Source organism: Protopterus annectens, chromosome 3.part0 (genome assembly GCF_019279795.1).
Source record: "Protopterus annectens isolate FY-2018-M chromosome 3.part0, PAN1.0, whole genome shotgun sequence".
Taxonomy (NCBI): Eukaryota; Metazoa; Chordata; order Ceratodontiformes; family Protopteridae; genus Protopterus; species Protopterus annectens.
Genome location: NC_056731.1, coordinates 399,401,646 through 399,419,480, shown reverse-complemented (window position 1 = coordinate 399,419,480; position 17,835 = coordinate 399,401,646). Strand labels below are relative to the sequence as shown.

At 41.6% G+C, this 17,835-nt stretch overlaps 1 protein-coding gene across 2 annotated transcripts in view; it reads right to left on the bottom strand.

The window, feature by feature from the left end:
- Window positions 1–17,835, bottom strand: part of LOC122796397 (calcium/calmodulin-dependent 3',5'-cyclic nucleotide phosphodiesterase 1C-like) — a 2,375,955-nt gene that overhangs the window by 638,876 nt on the left and 1,719,244 nt on the right. The window lies entirely within an intron of this gene.

Here is a 17,835-nt window from a genome sequence, read left to right as displayed (position 1 = left end):
TAGCCATTATGAATATGTGTGCACCACCACCTGGAATGGTCCATACTACTGTTATGGCCCACATGTCTGGATCTGAGTTATATGGTGGTATGCAATTGTGCACTACAGAGCCTTCAGCCAGGTGTTCCTCACTGCACAGATGTCAGTATTCCCCATTGTAGGTTCTACATTGAGCAAATGGATTACTAAAACCACACATCTAGCACTGGTTAGCATAAGCATCCAATGCAATTGTCATGTAGGTGTCAGGGTGTTACTTCTGGGTGTATGACATTTGCCTTGGAATGTGGCTATATGGGTAAATGCGACCTAGGTATTATTCACACACACATGTAACATGGATGCATGTGCTCTGTGTTGAAGGCTCATCATTCCATCATGACAGCCCAGAATGACAAACACTGGACAACCTCATAATAACAGCAGGACATTGGCTCATTGTTTTGGTCTAGCAATTGCCACTCATACCATGACATCACTGCATGTGGCATTAATGTGCTTAGTAGCAAATGTCTCATGTAAGGTGACGGACAGCAGCAGAACTTGTGTATATGACCAATGTGAGATATACTTAGGGTAGCAGTCCTGCTAATAATGACAACTACTAACACAGCCGGGAGAGGTCATCTTGACACCTGCACCTCAGTACCATTACACAAGGGGCTCACACATTATGTTTGCACATGCCACTGTTCCACGTATAATGCCACTGTTCACAACCTGCTATCAATGTATGCCTTTCAGGGCAGCAAAGTGTGTGACACATGCTGTAGGTAGTATCCACCTGTGCAACCCAGGTAACCGATTGTCTGTCATGTCCACACATGCATGAATGTGTATACATAACATATATATGTCAGTACTTCATGTACATGTATGCATGTGTATCACACAGCACATTCACAGATATATCATTTACAGGCCACATACAGGTATCAGGTAGGAAACCAGTGTGATGGGCATATATACTGACAGGTAAGATGTACACAGCTGTAAACCTGTGTGTTTAAAACAGGAGTCCATTACAATGTATTCTGTACATGTAAGTGTTTGAGCATGCACACTGTGGCCTTCAGTGGTTAGAATCAGACTGCATCCCGAACAGGCCTGTGCTACTAAGTGTATGAGCATACCCACTGCCACTTTGTGTAATTTGAGTCAGTGCATCCAACAAGCCCTTTGTTACTAAGTGTATGAGCATGCCCAGTATAACCTTGTATAGTTGTGGTCATAGTGCATCCCAAACTGCCCTGTGCTACTAAGTGTATGAGCATGCCCACTGTAACTCTGTATAGTGATAGTAATTGTCCATTCCACAGATGGTCATACTCCAGTACAGGTTCCTGTTGTGCTGCAATGATGCCTAGCTGCAGATGATGTGTCTTGTTTGTGCATAAAGGTTGTAATGGACACCTACTTTAAACACACAGGTCTACAGCTATGTACTTCGTGACTGTCAGTCTCTCTGTTGTTGTCCTCAATCTTAGAAGGGCTGACTGCCTTGGAATGTGTACTCTCTATGGCACATCTTGTAACTGTGTAGTACTGTAATAGTGATCTGTAGATAGGCAGGAGTTCTGATCCCACCACTGGCAACTGTGTGCGTGTGTTTGTGTGTGTCATCAAATGGCTGAGTGTGTGTGTTTCTTAGCAAATGCCTGAGTGTGTGTGTCAGCAAATGGCTGAGTGTGGTTGCGTGTGTGTGTATTTTTGTCTGCATCCTGTCACGACAGTGAGTTTTGCTGCATTCCAAATAGATACCACCTTTTGCACTGGCCTTTATCCTTGTCAACTGCTAAACCTCTCACTTCCCCCCTCCCCACTGCAAGTATACAGTCCTGTGATGTCACCCAGCTCAGAAGTGGAATCAGAGTAAGTGTAATTGTATGTGTTCTGTGGCACATACCCCAACTGCATACCACTGTACTAGTTACCTTTACATAGGCAAGATGTGTATGCACAATACTGGCAAGTGTGTGCGTGTTTGTGTGTGTGACTACCTGTAGCCAGGCATGCACATGTGTAATGTCTTTTAGCACACCATGGTAGCCATCTTTGGTCACTGGTGTCTACAAAGTATTACATAGTTAGGAATGGTAAAGAATACACAGTCAAGCACGACTACAGTTGGGTATGTTATTTTCCTGTGTCACTGTCGAGCAGTGACACAGAAGTGGCCGCTGGGGTGTAGGTCCATACCCATCATTCCCCCACGCTAACTCCACAATCCCTGGGGTAGATTACATTAGCCATCATTTCCCACCCCAAACTCCACATATACAACAACCATCCCTTCTCTGGTGAACTGCTTATGATTTAAATGTTATAACACAAGAGATGCCTCTGTTTTGTGTACACATCAGTTCCTTTGGAACCCTTCTGTGTCACAAAGGGTGTTCAGATGTGCATATATAAATATATAAACATATATATATATATATATATATATATATATATATGGCTATGGCTGTGTCTGTGTATATGTGTACACATCCAGTAGGTATATATATATATATATATATATATATATATATATATGTAGTTATGACAGTTGTACAGATGTAGACTTGTCTTTGTTGTTTCACAGAGTACAGTACATTCAAGGGTACTGTACATATGTACACAAAGTGACTGTCCCATTTGTTTTCAGTACTGTGGAATACCTATAGTAGGATGTGCATTATAGACTCGATGCAACACGTATATAACCCAGATGGCTTAGTGGTACGCCCAGTGACCTCAATATGCATGGTCCAGGGTTCAAGACCTGCAAGCCTTGTTGATACTGTCAATTAGGACCGCATAAGGCAGTTGTAAGCAGGTGTAAATGTGTTTTCATGACAGTAAGCAGCGGGTACACACAGGTAACAGACATGTACAATTTGCAGTACACTTGGAATGCCCTTCTTTGGCAATCCTGATGATGTCACCCACCTTCTAATACACCTCTGGGAGTAGTGTAACCCAGTAACCTCCATGGCGCGTGCTGTAACTGCGTAATGCTGTAGAGTGTTAAACTAGTTTGGTAGGTGTTGTAATCCCAGACAGGTCAACTGTGTGTGCCTGCCTGCCTGTGAAAGAAACAATGCTTTTAGGGTATGCACACTCTTTACAATTCACATGGCCACCTTTGGCAATCCTGCTGATGTCACCCACCTAGAAATACACCTCTAGGACTACTGTGACCCAGTATTGTCTGTAGCGTGTGCTGTAACTATGTATTGCTGTAGTGTGATAAACTAGTCAGGTAGGGGCTCTATTCCAAGAGAGGGCAACTGTGTGTTTGTCTGTATGTCTGACTTGAGAAAGTCACAATGCCTTTTAGAGTATGCACACTCTTTACAATTCACATGACCAACTTTGGCAATCCTGCTGATGTCACCCACCTAGAAATACACCTCTGGAAGTGCTATAATCCAGTATTCCCTGTAGCACATGCTGTAACTGCATATTGCTGTAGTGTGATAAACTAGTTAGGTAGGGGTTCTATTCCAAGAGATGCCAAATGTGTGTGGGTGTCTCTCTGTCTGCCTGAGACAAAAACAATGCTTTTTAGAGTATGCACACTCTTTACAATTCACATAACCACTTTTGGCAATCCTGCTGTTGTCACCCACCTAGTAATACACCTCTGGGAGTGCGGTAACACAATAATCTCCATAGCACATGCTGTAACTGTGTAATGCTGTAGTGTGATACACTAGTTAGGTAGGGGTTCTATTCCAAGACATGGCAGGTGTGTGTGTGTGTGTGTGTGTGTGTGTGTGTGTGTGTGTGTGTGTGTGTGTGTGTGTCTTTGACTGTCAGATCCTGTGTGGAGGTGGCTGTGAGTGTCTAACCACTGGACATGTTGGGGAGCGGATTTTGTAGTTTTCCTATATGGTGCCCGTATTATATGTCACAATGTCCACCTCACGAGGAGTACAGATGTCAGTCAGCCAAGGGACTGTGTTGGCAAGCCATACCCCTACATCTGCCAAAAGGCCTGGTGAACAAAATATGCAACCCTACTATTACCTACAATACGTTCTGAACCCATGTGTCATACACAAACACACTTGACTAGAATATCCCACTATGTTGCTAGCACCCTGCACATTGATGACAGATAGTAGGCATGGTGTGATTGCAGTGGGCTGCAGAGGGTATGGCACCCTGTACAGCAGTACAATAGGCACATAATTTCAGACAATGTGCTTTCACTATGTTCCCCACTGGATGCCTGCAACATATGTGGTGCCATCAAATGTGATCCACAGAGGCCATACAATGCCTTACACATGTACCGTGTATGGACCGATGTCGCTGACACCAGGGAATACGTGTATCATGCTATCAATACAGGTGCAGGGTCAACCTGCTGTCTATTAGCAGGTCCTGCCACACCAGGCCAGTATTGGCATATCAGAGGATAACAGTCTGTGTACACAACATGTGCCAGCTAAACCAGGTACACCTGTACATGTCACTGTACATTATTTATTATGGGACGTGCACATCCCAGGCAATGTCCATGTCAAGCACTATCAAACACAGACATGGCATGCATTGCAAAGCTATGGCCATACACAATGGTAACCAGGATGTCAGGACAGTTTATACAATACCCATTTGTGTGGGACATTGCAGACACTATATCCCTGTACCACACTGCACACCATTGTCAGGTGGTGTGATGCCAAGGATTACTCCTCACCAGCCTTGTACAGCCATCTTGCACAGCCAACCACTACACACCCATGAAGCAATGCATACATGCATGTCAGTACTGGCACCTTGTGTCTGCATGTGGGGTATGATGCTCCCAACCACAGTCACTCCCAGTATAACTCCCATTGGCATACCGACAGATGTCAAACACGTTCACATGCCCTAGCCCATAGAACCTCCGGATATCCCCTGTGGTGCATGTAGTACCTGTGCATTACTGCAGTGTCGCAAACTAAGTAGTTTTGAAGTGTATTTGTAGGCCTGGCAAAGAGTGTCAATGTGAATCCATTAGAGAGTGTGATTTTGTTGACAATGACATCCGTTCATGTGGACAGCCATGTGTGCTACACCTAATGTATAACTACTATAACTCTGTTGCAGATGTTGCTCACCAGCACACATATATGTTCTTACAGCACACCAACATGTCAGCTTTGTGGCACATGGAGTAACTGCATGCACTTGTAATAGTAATGACTAGTCAGTCAGGGGGTTGAACCCCTGTACTCGTAGGTATGTGACAGACGATGCTTAGGTTTTAGTCTCCAAGCCCTTCTCTGATGTACTTTGCCTCTGTCTGTCCCTCCCACACACTCTCTGGTGGATGTGGAGTTGTACACCTGCTCAGCAGCAGCTTGTGTTTTGTAAGTGATGGTCATGATCATGTGATGGCCTCTGCACCTATTGTAGTCCTCTTCTAGCTGACTGCATGTGGAATAGCTGTGATGATGTTCCCATAGCCAATTGCATGGAAACACAGTACAATATCTAGGAACATCATGTTGGTGTTTGCCCATGACAGTCGCTGTGAGTGGTACCTGGATCTGGTGTTTGGTAAACGGCATCACAGATTATATCTGGATGTTCCTCAAACAACATACACAGTGGGAAACAGCCTAAAGACAGGAGGGTGATGTGCCAGACATGACTACAGCATGTAAGTGTAGCTATGCTTCATTGAGACTACTGCCTGTTTAACAAGTTGTGTGCGGTAATGGCTATTCTGCATGTTTTAAAACTGACAAGACAGTGATCTGTTTGTGAGGGACCCCCATCTGTAGGGCCATCTGTGGACTGGTCAGTGTGTGGAACCATTTGTTTCCTGTGTTACTCACTGAACACACATCTGTGAACTGCAGGAGCATATTGTGAGGATTGCAGTCAGTATATGGTGATAGTGATGAGTTACTGCCATCACATCCCTGATTGGACATATGTCACATGAAACAGTGGTATGACAGACACTGTCTGGGGTTCTCAGTGACATGCCAATAATGGGCCACTGTTCATAGCTGCAGTCACAAGTCTTCTACACTTTGTACAGATGTCATGCAGTATATATGCATGTGTTGTGCTCTCTCTGCAAATGTATACCATCTGTTGTGTTGGGTTGATGGTCATATCTATGCATGCTGTTATAAGTAATCCTGAATGCTGTTGACTATTACTAAGCAATATCTATGTTTAAACTGCAACATCATAGGCTGTATGGGTTTGGAGGTCCCGGCAGAACCTCCTGTCCCACTTCAGCTGGCCATAGCACCAGGCACCAGCACATCTGGGGCCCAGCCTTGGACCTCTACCTCTGTTGGCTCTGCACCACCTTCTGATGGTACCACCACTGAGGATGGGGCTTGTCCCCCTTGGGAGCAGGTCCAGGCAAGAATATGTCTGCTGTTGTACAGTACAGGATGTGGTGCATAGGGGGCTCAATAAGGGGTTTTTAGGCCAGATATGCTGGCTCAAGGGCAGAGTGTCACATTTACAGGGTGAGGCTACCCTCCTAGACAGCCCCCAGCACTGCCACCTTTGCAGCTGTTTTGGTGCAGTGGTGGCTGCCCATGGCTGGGGACCTCCATCCCACTGTTTCCATCTGGGAGCTCATGGGCTTGTGACTGCCAGACACCTCTCCCTGTCCAAGGTGTATCCCCCCATATGTGTCATATACTGACCCTGTATGCTGTCTTGTCTGTCATCCTACCCTACCTTTCCTCCACGAGCATACCTACTCTCATTCCCCCACATCCCACTCTCACCCTACAGAAACAAAAGGCCAATCGGTTCCTAGAACAACATTTGCCCCATACATAGATGTCCATTTCACACATATGTCCACTGGACACATGTAACCCTTTTAATATGCATCACAACATACTCCAGTTGTCCTCACCCCTGTCTCTCAGGCACATGATCCTAGTATGCACATGACTCCTAAAGGTTCCAGGTACACGTAATGCGGATGACCCCATTGTACACACAACACTACCGGTCCCTCTATGGTTACCCCATTTGCCTTTATCATAATGATGATGTTGCACACAGCACCTTGCAAGAGTACTGTTCTCACATAATGATTGCACAGGAACTGTTGTGTTAATGTAAATAACATGCACAGAGTGATGTATTTGGGCAATGTACAAATGTTTGCGTGTATGAATGGCACATCTGTCTGAGGGAGTCTTGATATTACATAGGACAACACCACTACATAATACAGGCATTGCTGGTGTTTCCCTTTTCATTTCTTTGTAATGCTTTGTTGTCACATGGGATGTTCTTGATATATCTATATATATATATATATATATATATATATATGTATGTATCTATATCTGGACATAAACACTCACACATACATCTACATAATGGGATACATTTCCTATACTGTTGAATGACTGCACTGGATGATATGTTTGTGATAAGATCTGATGTCTGTATATCTGCCATGGCTTAGTGGTAAATCACAATAGCTGTGTGTGCAGGGTCCTGGTTTTGAGCCTTGCAGAGGCCGTTTATTTTGTTGCTGAGCAGAACAAGACCATTGGATATGGAGTGATTAAGGGACATTAAAGCAGATGTGAGCAGGTGTGCATGGGTTTGCATGGAGCTAAGCAATGCTAACCTCTGTTTACAGTTTCTTACACTCTGCCTCTACATTGCTTTACCAGTGTAATACTCGCATACTGGCGGCCAAACAGACTTACACCCACTTGCGCGCACACTTACAAATGCACTGCATTTGGTGTTTGCATCTGACACTCACACCCTTGAGTGGGAGTGAGGACTACGATATTACCTTGTGATGCCTATTACATCAGATTACATGCCTACAGTATCGAGAATGGCTGCCCATTAGGCGACAGCATGCCGTTTCACTGTACGGAATCCACGGCCTGTCCAGAGATTGATTCATATTATTGATGTGTTCCTCTTACAATCTGCACCTGTCTGGCTAATACATGGGAACTGACACTCTTCAATACAAACAAGTAATTGGGTTTTGGAACCCACATCCTTCAGCCGAGTCATGCTACTGCATACCTAATATTCTATCATCTTTCTAAGGTTGTCAGTGGAATATGTGCTTTCTGTCCCTATCACACCTCTCATACGAATGGGGAAAAATATAAACTGAATCAGAGACACGGCATAATAACATCAGGGACACATTTAAATTATTGGTGCTATTAACATGACACGTTGACAGACTCAGAGTATATGAATTCATACACATTTTCTGAGATAAATGATGTTTATAACTCTTAAATGTTGTCATTATTCATTACGTGTAATTCACCACCTTTCCTCCAATTGTCACTAGTTTTAGGAGGGATTAAGTGGGACAGAGTTAGAAATTGAGTCGAAATCAGGGACTTCCCTGGAAATCAGGGACAGTTCACAGGTATGGTCCCTATTTGTTCCCCCAATGGTTTATGTCCTGTCCAGTGGATATGCTCTTAGGGGTTGAGAGGTATGCGCATCAGCTATGCCCATTTTGGAATATTACTTACATCCCCAGGGCGGTCTTAATACGACTGCGCCAGCCAACACCTGCACGCCTAGGCCCATAATTGCATACCCATAGTTTCCCTCCTGCCATTCCTCTACAGCACTCATCCTTACTGTGGGTGCAGGAGGGGTATAAACACAGCACTACACACTGCCCACTCTCCCCATGTTGGGACACATGTCGTACGTTGTGTCAATCCATGGGTTATCAGGCTTGCCCAACCTACTGGTCTCTGTACATCTACAGCCTGGTTTGATGAATCATTACTGGGACTGCCTCCAATGATCATTCATTTTTGATGTCCCACAAGGGACATCGATGTCTATGTTTCAAGATTAGACCTGGCAGGTCTCTCTCACTGGTAGTATCCTGACAGTGGTCTGGGAAGCAGTGGTGTGTTTACTTTTATTGTGTGTCTGTACATCTTACCGGCCTAGCTGGGGGGGTGGGGGGTTGATGCTATGTGTTACATGTTTGTTTATTGGACCCCTCTCCCCCATATGCACGGCCTGTGAACATATGTAACTCGTAACTGCTGTATCATATCCTAGCTATATACATATGTATGTATATTTGCAGTCACATATATAGATCTATATACATTACTATATACAGGTATATCTGTATATGTATGCATATATGTATATTTATATTTTGCTGTCTATATATATATATATATATATATATATATATATATATATATATATATATATATCTAACAACATATGGGTCTATGGGTGTCTGCATATGTATATATTTATATGTGGGTATGTATCTGTACTCTGTCTCTGTATGTATACATTTGTACTACGGAGAGGGAGAGGCTTATCTCTATGTCGCTATGGATAGATATACACACACATACCTCTACATATATACATCTACATCTGGTTATTCCGTTCCTTGCCATATAGATTACACTTTGCTGCAGTGAGACTTGTAGTGGGTGTGGCTGCTCATTGGGTGACGCCTCTACCCAATGAACACATTCGCTTACATCCCTAGGGCTGTCTATATAGGCCCACATCAGCCAATACCTGCACACCTAGACCCATAAGTAGCTATCCATAGTTCCCCCACCGGCACCTCCTCATTAGCACCCATCCTTACTCTGGGTCATAGTCGGTTCTGGACACACCACTACATGCTGCCCACTCTCCACTTCACGGGACCCATTTCATACCATTGTCTCGAACCATGGGTCATCAGGCTTTCCCACCCTTGTATTCTGAGTATGTATACACCCCAGCCAGAATGTTCGGTCTATCACCTTCTTTTGGTCTTGTCAATTTTTGGGGTGTCCCACAAGGGACACTTCTGTCTGTGTTTCAAGATTAGAATTCACAGGTGCATTGTGTACCCCCCGGTTGTATCCTGCCTGTGGTCTGGGGAGCAGTGGACTCTTTACATTGCTTGTGTGTATGTTTCCTGTGTCCGGCTGGGGGCGGAGGTGGAAGGTCATGCTACCTGTTTCATGTTTCTTGCTTGGGCCCCTCACTTCCATTGACATAGCCTGTGAACATATCTCATTCTTGTGTGCTGTTTCCTATCATAGCTGTATATCTGTGTATATCTACACACACACACACACACACACACACACACACACACACACACACACACACACACACACACACACACACACACACACACACACACACACACACACACACATATATATATATATATATATATATATATATATATATATATATATATATATATATATATATATGTATATGTATATATACATATATATATATATATATATATATATATATATATATATATATATATATATATATACATATATATATATATATATATATATATATATATATATATACATATATGTATATATATGTATATATATATGTATATATATATATATATATATATATATATATATATATATATATATATATATATATATATATATATATATATATATATATATATATATATATATATATGTGTGTGTGTGTGTGTGTGTGTGTGTGTCGGTAAAGCAATGCATACCCCACGCAAACTCACACATGCTTACTGGTGTTTATATATGCTTAAACCTGCTTACTAGTGGCTTATTCATTATGACACTGACACTTCGCTCCAGTTAACTTTTAATTGATATTTTGCAGGTTATACAGTGGACAGATGTCGCAATATGTTCATGTGTAGATTACCGATGGTAAATGGTATGTGATGCAGTGGGATTCGGTACGGGGATGTCTGTTCGTTAGGCAGTTGCTCTAACCAATACACTATTGCTGTGCTGTTTCATTTGCATATATACCCATATACTCATGGTGCCTGGTTCCACAAACACACAACCCAACGCCTCCCTAACACTGCAGTCATCCATTCTCCAGTTGGATTTGCGGTGTATCCACACCACTACACATTGGCCACTCCCTACTTCTGTAGACCCATCCCATCGGTTGACTCACTCCACGTATCCTCAGAACTCCCAAACATTTAGTCCACAAATATTGGTGACATGAGCGACCAAAAGAATACTATTCGCAATTTTTGGGTTGTCCCACATGGGACACGCATGTGTTTATGTCAAGATTAGACTCTGTACTTCATTACATCCTTACTTCCATTAACATGACACTACAATAAATTAATAATTATGACTATGTGGTAAAGCACATGTTACACATGAGAGCCTAATTATGTACGTGTTCGGTGTATTTTTTTTACAAATAGACCGGTTTAGTAATTGGCATTGCCGTAGCAGGCAGATCACAGGAATGATTCCATGTGTGAGAAAGTCCTCAAATTTGATTTTTTTTCAGCACAGCACTGACTTTGGACATTGTACACACTTCTGCGTTTTAGCAGTTTCGTCCCTTCCCTCTTATGCACAACCTATTATTCTATTTACTGTCGAGGTTTGTAAGGGCACATTCATGCTATTTATGTCTGCAAATGGAATGAATGTGTTGCAGAGAATGCACTTCTACATATTGATGTTTGCATGTGTGTATGCATATATACTTATAACAAACTCACTGACCTCCACTGGGCAGTCCAATTAGAACCAGCCCATCCAACCCTGGCATGCCTGGCTCCATAATTTCATACCCATAGTTCCTCCACCCCACCCGTGTTTAACATACATGCATACCATCCATTGTCCACTTTTTATCGCATCCATGACTCACATCCACACATTGCCCTCTCCCAAGCGTTAGGGGCCCTACACGTATGTTGTCCCAACCCATGTATTCTCAGGCTCTCCCACCATTTAGTCCTTGAACATTCCTGCCCTTGCTTGTGTAATGGTCGGTTGGCCAAATGGTCTATCAATTTTTGGGTAGTCCCACCAGGGACTACCCTCTGTGTGTAAAGTAGACTTAGCAGATCAACAATGTTACTCCCACTGGTAATATCCTGTTTGTGGTGTGCGTAGCAGTGCTTTGCTCACTCCTGCCCAGCATGATATGACATACGCTGACAGCGCTATATAATACTGGGGTTGTTGTTGATTCCCTTCTCATTCCTTTTGTATGCTTTATTGTTACGTCGTTCTTTCTTCATAGATATATATATATATATATATATATATATATATATATATATATATATATATATATATATATATATATATATATATATATACATTATATATCTGTATATACTTATATACATTTCCTATGCTGGGCAATACTTAGACCCGCGCAAGCGCACTCAGACTTGCTTTCTGGTACTTATATGTGTTTACTGCTGCTTATTAGTGCTTACACCTGCTTACTAGTACCTTATTCATTATGATAGTGCCACTTTACTTGAATGATATTTAAGTTAAATATCTCATGTGATACTCTTATGTCGGTTTTACAGCAAAACGACATTCATTCCAAATGGAAAATGATATGTGCTATTGTTGGGCTCGAACCGTGAATGCCTGTTTGTTAAGCGGATGCTCTAAATACTACACTATTGATATTTACATTGATTCCACATATTTTTCTCTATTTGAATGAATATGATGTGTAAGCTACGCTCGGCAGAGGGCAGCGACACGCAAACACGATGCACTTTGCTTACACCTTCGATATTGCAGCAATTCAAATGTATAATAGGGACACAGGGAATCTAATTGTGAAAGTTCTAGGGACAGGGCTCAACATTCCACCACGTGCTTGTGTGTTTACTACTTCTATTTTATTTCACTGTTCGTGGCCACTCTTGTATGCTTAGCATACATTTCGGTATCCACGGACACTGAATTACTGACTTACAATTAGGGGCGGGCTCTACTAGTAGGCATAGTAAGTTTTGCAACTGTTGGGGCATGTTTACACCTCCATAGAGCATTTGTACATGCCCCCCCTGCACTCGCACACATTTTCTGTGCATGTCGAGGGTGCGGCAGCGCTCCCTCATACATATTCATATGAAGCTGCTGCGCCATCTGTAGTGAGGATGCTCGGCGCAGGGCTAAAACCGTCCTTGCACCAAGCTTCTTGAATCCCGGGGTATGTTTTTTCTCCTGTTGCCTGTTAAGGAATAGCTGTTACACATAATGAATGTTCTCAAACTATTTAAATTCTGGTATAAAATAATGAATTTGTCATCACGAGAACTAAGCATTGTTATTGTCAAAAATGTGTCAATTTCAAAACTACATTCTTTGCCTACAACAGAAGAAGGAAACTGATGTGGAATAAGGTGAAGATCCAAGACTGGAAAAAACTCCCTTATCAGCCTCAAGAAAAGGTTGACATCCCTCATCAAATCCTCCAAAGCTAGCTATGAAAACAGAATTGGAGCAGATAGTAAAGGCAACCACAAGGCCTTCTATAGTTATGTAAGGTATCTCCACGGCAATACCCAGATTTGCTCTGAGCTACAGCACAATGGTACCTTCTATACTGAACCATCAGATATTGCAAATATACTGCTAGACAGATTCAGTGCTGACTTTACCCCCCCCCCCCGCCAAAGGACCAATCACAATACCAGTAGATTGCCAAGCACCCAGTATTACTGCTGCACAAGTTAAAACAGCACTGTCCAAGGCCAAGAATACAGCTTCTATGGGACCTGACAGTATCCCTGGCTGTGTTCTACATGAACTACAGAGTGAACTGGCACCTCACCTGTGTGCCCTGTTCAATCACAGCCTCACCTCAGGCTTTGTCCCTACCAAATGGCACACTGCTACAGTCATCCATCTCCACAAAGGAGGAGCAACTACAGACCCTGGGAACTATCGCCCTATTAGCCTGATATGCAAAGCTATGGAATGCACCATAATAGACCTAATAAACAAGGATATAAGGAATCTCCAAACTCTGTATCCTACACAGTTTGGTTTTGTGAAGGGTAGATCATGCCTGCTCAACTTGGTCGGCTTCTTTGAGTCAGTCACCAGAGTTGTGGATGAAGGTAAGGTGGTTCATACAGCCTACTTTGATCTGGCTAAGGCCTTTGATACCATTCCCCACTCAGGAATCATAGAAAAACTTACTAATCTAGGCATCAACCCCTATATCACTAGGTGGGTTGCAAACTGGCTCACAGAGAGAACCCACAGTGTGAAAGTAGCTGACTCCAAGTCAGACTGATGACCAGTCACGAGTGGAGTCCCACAGGGTTCGGTCCTGGGTCCTCTCCTGTTTGATATCTACTTCTCTGAAGTTCAGGCCATTAGCGAAGGGACTCTGGCTGACAAAGTTCGCAGATGACTGCAAGTTGGGAGCTATTATTAACTCCCCAAGTGATGTTGACATTGTATAGAAAGGCCTCAATGCAACCAACGACTGGTGTCAGAACCATGGCCTTAAGCTCAATGCCAAAAAATGTGTCTTCATCCCCTTTGGGAAAAACCTGGTTCCCTTGAATTACCACATTGATGGTAGTCCACTGAACACAGAAGGCATTGTAAGAAATCTGGGAACACAGGTTGACAGCAACCTCTCTTTTGACCACCACATTGCCACTGTGGTCAGAAAGTCCTTCTATGTGTCACATCTCATTACTAAGGGTTTTGCATCCAGGAAGAAAGAGGTCATTGTCTCCTTCTACTCTTCCCTCATTAGGCCAATCATTGAGTACAATGCTCCATTTGGCATGTACCTCAATACACACCTGCAACAACTGGAGAGGCCACAAAACTACCTCACAAAGAGGATCCTAGGCCTTAAACACTTGTCCTATATGGACAGACTCAAAAAACTCCAACTATTCTCTGTCTCATATCGCCTACTTAGAGGCATTCTCTGCTTGACTTACAAAGCCATGTCTGACCCAGCTCTGTTAGAAATGCTACATCTAAAGAAATCCCAATCCCTCCTCACCACATGCTCCAGAGACCTCAACCTCATTACCACAATCAACAGAACATGCTGGAGGGACAGGTTCATAACCAGAGACCGCCCATGCTATGGAACAGACTTCCCATACATGTCAAGCAAAGCATCTCACTAGCCCTCTTCAAGATGACTGGATGAGAAATAGAAAATTCACCACGGGGATCACTCCAGTGGCTCTACTCAATAAAGGCACTAAGAACTAAGATTGGGTGGCACGATGCCAGGGTAATCCTATGGGCTAGGCTTGTAAAGACTCCAGGGCCATTAGCCTAGTACACACCTATGAACCTATGAACCTATTATTGCCCTAAACACATCCACTAATAAACCACTTCTACAAACCACTATCAATAGAATATGTGGCTTTATAGCTTTATCGGATCCCAGAACTCATCACCATCATCTCCTTCCAGAAGATAATTGGCTTCTTCTAACAGCATGATCCTCATGTCTCTTGTCCACCTTTCTATTTAAACTACTGGCACAACATAAATGCCCACCACTCTTTTTCAAACTAATAGTTAAAAACCTCTGACTTTTTCCTCAGAACCACTAATGAGGAAGAAATCTTATTTACAAGACCCCTTCAAGTCTGCAACTGCAGAAAAAAAGCAATCATTTATATTGCACCTGGCTGATGTAACATGATAAAGGAACAGTTTTGTCTAACCATTCAAACACAATTAAAGGAACATCTTTTTTGTTAAAAGTAGTTGCAAATGGTTCAGAGATTCTGATTTATAATATTTCAAATTAAAACCTTCATTGCATATTTCTATAACTACATATTACCAAATATTCAAGTGTTGTTTATTGTCAAATCTTTTCTTTTATATAAATAAATAAATTTCTAAGTACTTTAATTGCATTATTTGAGTATTATGCATTAAATTAGTTCTATGTATCGCTTTATCTTCTTGTGATAGTTTCTGTTACTGATGTCTGAGCTCAAGCCATGGCTAAAAGGTGCCTTTGGGCCAACCCGCTTATAGTTAACACTCAAACAAACAAACAAACAAATAAACAAATAAATAAATAAAATGAAATGTGTTGTTGTCCTCTAAATGCATGTCAGAATGCTGGTGCCAATACTGGCTCTAATGCATGCATGTGTACCTGGAAATTTAATCATAAGGCAGAAACATTTAATTTAAGTATGAAGTGACTGACAGTAGCATGGAAGGCAGTGCCTCCTATCAGGTGCCTGCAGATTATATCTCTATAATCGGGCAATGGGACCTGCATCCTGACAGATTATTATACACAGGTCATGGCTATAAACTGTTAACTAAAACAAGAACACAATAAAGTGACTAAGACAAAAAACAAATACAGAAACCAACCAATGTACTGTATAACTCATTTATTCAGTGCTTAGAATAAAATAAAATAAATAAAACAAAAGTAGGAGTGTTTTCATCTTTACAACACAAGACTTCATCAGAGTGGTATTCTGCCATAACAAGGTGCTGTATATACCAAACCTATAACCAATCAAAACTCAAGAATTTACATATCATAAATTATGTGATTCAAAAATGTTTAAAACAGTAATTAAAAAACAGTAAAACAAAAGTGATGTGTGTGTGTACGATTCATATTCATTTACAAAATATACTTAAGAACTATGTATACAACATGTTAAAATAGTAACACTATAAAAACCAAGTTAAAATTAATCAATGATTTTTAATATAATGATTTAAGTTAAATATGTAATATAAAATTCAAACAGTGCACTATACTACAACAGCCTTCCTTTTAAGAACACTAAGCAAGGAAACAATATCATTAATACCAGGAGCAGTCGCAGCATTAAGTCTCAACTGCCAAGTTAACTCTTTAAATTCAAGGAGAGTTTTGAAATCCCCACGAAAATTCAAGACAACCACCCTATCTATGCAGAAAATAAAAACTTCTTAAAGTAGAGCACCCAATAGTGTGTCTAAACAAAGCATTTGTAGTTTTCTCTTTTCTGATATCATAGACATGTTCACGGATTTGTTCCTTAAATTTTCTTATCTTCTTCCTCACATAAAAGGCATTACAGAAGCTGCATGTAGCAAGATAGACTATACAAGAGGTGTTACAATTACACCTCCCAGGACAGGGCATGGTTCTTGCAAAATTATCAACCAAAACATATGGTCCTTCATTTATAAACCTGCACATCTTAACATCTTGCAAAATCCACACATCTGCATCTCCCCCCACCCAACATTGTTTTTTGTCACTAGTCTCTAATTCCTAAAGGACCTTAATATTTTTACCTTTTGAATAAACAATCACTGGGGCAGCTCCTATGCAAGATTTTATAACATCAGGAAATAAAATCTTCCAATTCAACATTACTGAATTAATGTATTGAAAAACATCTTTACTGTAGGAATCAAAAACACAGGGGTGGACATATCAAACTGAACTTTCTTCATCCTGCCAACCACTGTGTCTCTTACATCTTACACTGTGTATGACGTAATTTTAAGGACAGGTGAAAAGTGGATGTTATGATGATCTGCCACCTCAGCCTTAATATTCCTTAGTAACTGAATGGGATATCCCCTTTCAAGAAACATACATATTAAATAGTGAACCTTCTTTTCAAACACAATATCATCCAATATTAGTCTGGAAAGCCTCACCATTTGCCTTTAACTACAAACTTGTTTTTCTGAAAAGGATGACAACTATTAAAATGGAGATATGTGTTGGAAAATGTGTCCTTTGTATACATACTGGAAGTATAACACTCATAGGCTAAATTGTTCTCAAGCAAAATATCCAAATAGTTAATATTATTAGATCCAATAGAATAAGTAAACCTGATAAAAACTGTAGAATTTTCCCAATGAACGTAGAACAACTCCCATTTGTCTATATTGCTTTTCCATAAAATAAGGACACCATCTAAGAACCTATAGTATCCATGCACCAGAGAACACTACATTGGCATAGAGTGGGGAGCAAACTGCACCCATTGCCACTTCTGATACTTGGTGATAACACTCC